Source organism: Anastrepha ludens, chromosome X (genome assembly GCF_028408465.1).
Source record: "Anastrepha ludens isolate Willacy chromosome X, idAnaLude1.1, whole genome shotgun sequence".
Classification (NCBI taxonomy): domain Eukaryota; kingdom Metazoa; phylum Arthropoda; class Insecta; order Diptera; family Tephritidae; genus Anastrepha; species Anastrepha ludens.
Genome location: NC_071503.1, coordinates 80,217,951 through 80,223,950, shown reverse-complemented (window position 1 = coordinate 80,223,950; position 6,000 = coordinate 80,217,951). Strand labels below are relative to the sequence as shown.

The 6,000-nt window shown below is 44.6% G+C and overlaps 1 protein-coding gene across 4 annotated transcripts in view; it reads left to right on the top strand.

Moving 5' to 3' along the window:
• Nucleotides 1-1,498: 1,498 nt before the first annotated feature.
• LOC128870458 (ceramide glucosyltransferase-like) overlaps nt 1,499-6,000 on the top strand; it is a 134,970-nt gene continuing 130,468 nt past the window's right edge. For 2 of the 4 annotated variants that reach the window (XM_054113124.1, XM_054113123.1), the window contains exon 1: nt 1,500-1,920. The gene's annotated coding sequence lies outside the window, so the exon portion shown is untranslated. Of the gene's footprint in view, nt 1,921-6,000 lie in introns of all 4 variants that reach the window. The other 2 variants (XM_054113126.1, XM_054113125.1) reach the window with 2 other exon arrangements.

Here is a 6,000-nt window from a genome sequence, read left to right as displayed (position 1 = left end):
CCTCGGAGGAAGATCCGATCCCCAGTTTGTCATGGGTGACCGATTGTTTGTCCTGTCGCTTAGTATGTCTGTCCGTTTGTCTGTCTTGTGCTGTCAATGCGTCCGTTTGTCTTACCGTCACTTTGTCCGTCTGTTTCTCGCCACTATCCGATTCTTATTTTTTATTTGGTTTAATTTTTTCTGGTTCGTACGGTCACCTGCCCCGCCCAAGGAGCTGCGCATGTCGCCATGCGCGGTGACCAAGGAGGAATTAGGGGAAATAACCGGTCGACCATGGCAGCGCCCCATACCATGGCAAGGCCACCGTTACAACCTGAGGCGGCCTGATATCAGGTGGGCTCCGTTCGAAGACAGCTTTGTTTAGTCCCCCGGCTGCCAAACCCACCCAATAGGCACGGGTCGCATCACACCTTGGGTTGAGGGAGTTTTTTTAACGAAGTTTACGTCTTCGGCCTGTGTGGTTCGCGGGAGACCTACTCTCCTACCTTCCATATCTGGGAGGTGTTCCCCTATCCACCACCCGGGTACGCGCCCTCTAGGGATAACAGGCTCCCCCAAGGGCATCAGTGAGTGTAGTATCAAGTACTATATCTAACAAGAAAGAGATACTGCCGTCAGCAGATGCTTTTCGCAGCGCTGTAGCAGTATTAGGACCGGAGCCAGATTCCGCCGTGGGGACAATCTCAGCTCCAACCGGGTCCTTTAAATTAGACGTCTTCTCCTTATTATAGACCCTCAGTATTATGGACCAGAACCCATAGCTTACTACACCGTCTGATCGCGCCAGTGCGTCCACCGAGTCCTTGCTGACTACGAAAGTAGCGCTTCAGTACTCACCTTTGGGATCGTCCAGCTTTGTGACCTTCCACGACGATGTAGGAAGCTCCGGATTACATACCCGAAGCATTTCAAGGATCCTCTGAGGGTCTGATGGCTCCACTGGTAACCAGGCCCTAGCTCTTGGTAAACTGGCGATGTCATCCCTTGAAATTACCTCGAGTTTAGACACAGGCCATACTTCGCCGATCCTTTGAAAGGCTATTTTATAAAGATCAGTTGATCTCTGATCGGCATAGGCGATAAACTTCACGTGGCTCTGATGCCATCCACTATCGCGACAACGGTTAGATTAATTTGGTGGATTTATAGGTGATTAATGCATATGTGAACGTATTATAAGTATAAAACTATTGTATCCGGAATAATTGGGATTTATAAACGTGGCTTCTGTACCACTCCCTAACATCACCACATTCATTAAATAAGTCATTAAATTTTGCCTGAATTTGTCCATGTTACATCATAACAAACGCGTCACGAAATGTCTGGTTCTTATTAACATTTTAAAGATTTTTATTTTTTTTATTTTTTAAGTTTGAGTAAGAATTATCTGTAAGGTCTGTAAACCTTTAAGGTTTTTCGCATAATAATTCTGGCAACACTAATTACTGAACCGTTTTAAAATGAGTAATATCAACCATCGATTATTATTACCCATTCTTAGTGATTATTCATAAATTTACCTGTACGAATTTGAGCTTGTTTGATCGTACTAAAAATTTAATAAATATGTAATTTATTAGTTTTTAGATTATTCATTATTCGAGTTTTACTTCGAAACTTTAAATTCTTGCATCAAGTGATGAAGTGACAAGTTGGTTTTTTCGAAAAAATTAATATGCAAGTAACTAAATAAAGTACTTCATGCACAAATTACAAAAAAGTACTATTATTGACAGAAGTGATGTGTTATCATTTTGGATAGAGTTTAAACTTGCAGGAGCGTTTCTTGTATAATCAGTTTATTCCATAGTGTTAAATTAAGGGACATTGCGGCATATCTAAATTTAAATATTGGGATTTCGACGAAAGTTGGAAAGAGGGTGTGCAACCCCAAAACATCTCTTCAGATGCATCAATGTAAGCTTTTCGAGAATTTGGACGTGGAAGTTGCAAAACTGATTTCTGAGTGAAATATCACAATTTTCACTACACACTTCAGCAAAGTGTAATAAGAAAGAGAGAAAGAAAATTGTTAATTGTGTCAAACTAAAATATAATGCTACTTCTCGCACACCCTATTAAAATTTACAACTTTTTGGTTGCTGTTCAATTTTAGTCAAATTTTTTACTACCTTTAACACTTTGAGGCTTTTTCATAAGCCCTGAAACACGTGTTTCGTTTCCAAGAATAATAAATAAATAAATAATTGGCGCGTACACTTCTGTTAGGTGTTTGGCCGAGCTCCTCCTCCTATTTGTGGTGTGCGTGTAGATGTTGTTCCACAAATGAGAGGTAGGAAAATATGTAACTTGATGGTATTGAGTCTTTCGAACTCCCAAATATTTAGTATAATGCAACACGCTTTGAAAAAAGGTCAAACAGGGCAAGGGGGGCTAACTGAAAACCGGACCCTCGGGAGGCTTATAGTTTATAGTAATTGATTGTTAAAGTTGTGTAATTTAGCGAAACGTTGGTTTTGCGAGACACCTCAAACAGAGAACGTTAATGTATAGATAAGTCTCACGAGCTACAAGTAGTGCAAATTGTCAAAAATGATGTGAAACCGCGAAGACTTTTTCACCTCGATCAATTCGACAGAGGGGGAAATTCTTAACAGCTGATTACAATGAATTATGTACAAGTACATTGGCTCCGCTCAGATTTGGCTTCTGTATGAAATCAAATTGAAGAATAGCCGACAGCATTTTGCAAGGAATTTGTCTTGAGCATTTCTATGTTCCCTTGATAAACGAAATTTTATTCAATTTATATATTCAAACAAACTTAAATGATTCATGAAAGTTTGAATTATGCGCCAACGTTAAAGTAACTTTAATGTTCGTTGCTTTAATTTAAAAAGAAGAATGGCTAGGTCTCGTGATTGCCCGGCACTTATTTTGTGAGAAATATTACGACTTCCAATGAAACGCACAAGAGATGTTGATTTGAGGTTATTTTGCTAAAGCTAGCACCAACACTATTCAGTTAATAATAGTTTTTAAGTTATTTGTTAATAAAATTTGTCTTCTACATTCACCAAATTTTTATACAATAAGTCCACTTATCACATTAATTTTAATAATTATTAAAACTATGTCACATACACACACGTTTCTAACTCTTTTTATTGATATATACCATAAATTAACATTTTAAGTTGCAAATTCCAAATATGCCTGCCAAATTAACAATAAATAAAAAGCATCGCTGAAATGGAGTGCTGCCAGAAGCAAAGAAAACAATGTGAGTGCGAATTAAAACGAAGCAACATAGGAACATGATTTCCACACCGTCTTCTATTAGAATAATGAGGTGATTTTCGACTGCAGTGTTATATATTTTTTAATATAACATATATATATATATATACATGCCCCACAAAGTCTGCGTTCACCCTACAATAACTTTTTAGTGAATGAAACACACAACCTGATTTTATAATTTTTATAAATTTGTATATATTTATATGTTTAAGTTTCAAAAACAAAAATAAATTTCAAGATTCCTCACATAAATTTTTAGATAACGGTGAATAATGGCTGTAACAAGTAAATAACGCGACCATAAAGTCTACTTCCCATGGCAGCCGGTTCTACACGACCGGAATGACTCGGGTTTTTATTCCCGACCAAGGGCTGCCGCCCCAGTATACTAGCCCTGTCTAGTGTACCGTATTTTACCCAAAATCTTTCGTCACTGGAGCAACTCATTGCAGCCAGTTTGCTCCAAATACTTCTCTTCCGGGCTGGCGTCGAACCCAACCCCGGACCTGAAGTATTCTACTGCTGCATTTGCCACAAACGGCTCCACCCGAACTCCACCTCGGTTAGGTGTAACCAGTGCAACGGGTGGTGCCATCTTAAGACCTGCTCAGGCCTTAAGACACACAGGGAGTGGTCCACAAGGAATGTGGCCACGTGTTGCTCCCGCTCACAGGCGGTCCCCGCCTCCACGGCTACACTGCCCTCAGTGTCGGCACATCACACTTCCGCCACTAACAACGCCTCAACGGTCAGGAGCCCCCAAGAGCAACACAACTCCCTCTCCAACCCACAACCCTCCTGCTCCTACCCCAGTGCGGGGACAAACCAGCAGCTCTTGGTCCCCCGCACAGTCTGCTCCGTGTGCCAGACCGTAGTTCCTCGGAACTTGACATTTGTCCAATGCAATTCTTGCAGTGACTGGTGTCATTTTCGGAGGTGCTCCGGCCTGCACACCACCCGTGAGTGGACACGCGACTACCTTGCCCCCTGCTGCAGAGCTCTGCACCCGCAACCGCCCCCCGTGGCGCGGCCATCTGACAACATCAGGCCGTTCCCCATTTTGCGGAGCGCACAGCAGGACCAACGCAGACAACATCACGCATTCCCTCACCCCCCGAATTACGACGACACTCCCGCGAAGCTTTAAGCTTCTGCAACGGACTCACGAGCAAGATTGACGAGATAGTCGACTTCATGAGTCGGTTCGGAATCAAGATAGCTGCGGTCCAGGAGACAAAACTGCACGCTAGCTCCCGCCTGATTACCAGGGACGGCTATAATGTGCACCGAAAGGACCGCGAGCGAGACAACGGTGGTGGTCTAACGTTCATAGTACACCATTCAGTGCAGTATCGTCTTATTGATGAAGGCATCGACCGCAGGGACAGCACCTTAGAACGTCGGTGACTTTAACGCGCATCACGATCTTTGGCATTCAAGCCTGCCAAATGATAGTAGGGGACAGCTATTGGCAGAGCAGATAGACGATTCGACGTTCAGCACTGTAAACGACGACGCCCCCACTAGGGTAGTGGGCAATTGTAGCAGCTCGCCTGATATAACAATTGCTAGCGCTGGACTGATAAATAGCATAACCTGGCGACCTATGCTATCGCTTGCATCAGACCACTTGCCCATTATCATCTCGATCGAGAGACCTGCCCATTTTGTTTCCGCGGATCACCGGTCACACATCAACTTCAACAAAGCTGATTGGACCAGATTCGCGGAATTTACTGAGAACATCTTCGCAGCCCTACCCACTCCCACCGATGTGCGCGCAGGCGAACGCGCATTCCGCAAGGCGATTACAGCCGCCGCGGCTCGCTTCATACCTGCTGGACGGATCCGGAAATTACGTCCCAATTTCCCAGCCGAAGCAGCCGTTATGGCAAACGAGCGTGGCCGCCTACGCCAGGCCGATCCCGGGGATCCTCGTATAACGGATCTCAATTTGGAGATCCGGCAACTGGTCACCCAACATAAGCGGACCAAATGGGTAGAGCATCTGAAGTCCTGTAACTTCACATCTGGTGTGAGCAGGCTCTGGTCCACCGTAAGGTCCCTGTCGAACCCGACGAAGCACAACGACAAGGTGGATATCACCTTCAACGGTCGTACTTCGTCGGACCCGAAGAGATGCGCGAGCTATTTTAGCCGGCAATTTATATTGCATCCTCCGGTCGACAGATCCAAACGTTGTGCCACCAGACGGCTGCACAAACTGCCCTACAACAGTGCACCTCTTGTTTTCACCAGTGACGAGGATCAGGGGGCGATCAAACACACGAAACCATCTAAAGCCATTGGCCCCGACGGGCTAAACATGCTGATGCTGAAAAAGCTGGGTCCATTGGGAGTAGAATACCTCACAAAGGTCTTCAACCTGTCCTTGGCCACTCTCATTATTCCTGATAAGTGGAAATTAGGGAGAGTGGTCCCACTGCTGAAGCCTGGGAAACCCGCCAACCAACGGGAGTCCTATCGTCCGATAACTCTCCTTTCCCCAGTAGTGAAGACGCTTGAAACCCTCCTACTCCCACTCCTTACAGAACACCTGACTCCAGCCTCACACCAGCATGGTTTCCGAAGAGTGCGCAGCACCACCACGGCACTCACCCCCATAAACACCCAGGTAAACCGTGGACTAAACCAAAACCGCCCCTGCGAGAGGATTGACTAGTAGCGTTGGATTTACAAAAGGCTTTCGATACAGTCAGCCACGCCACGCTA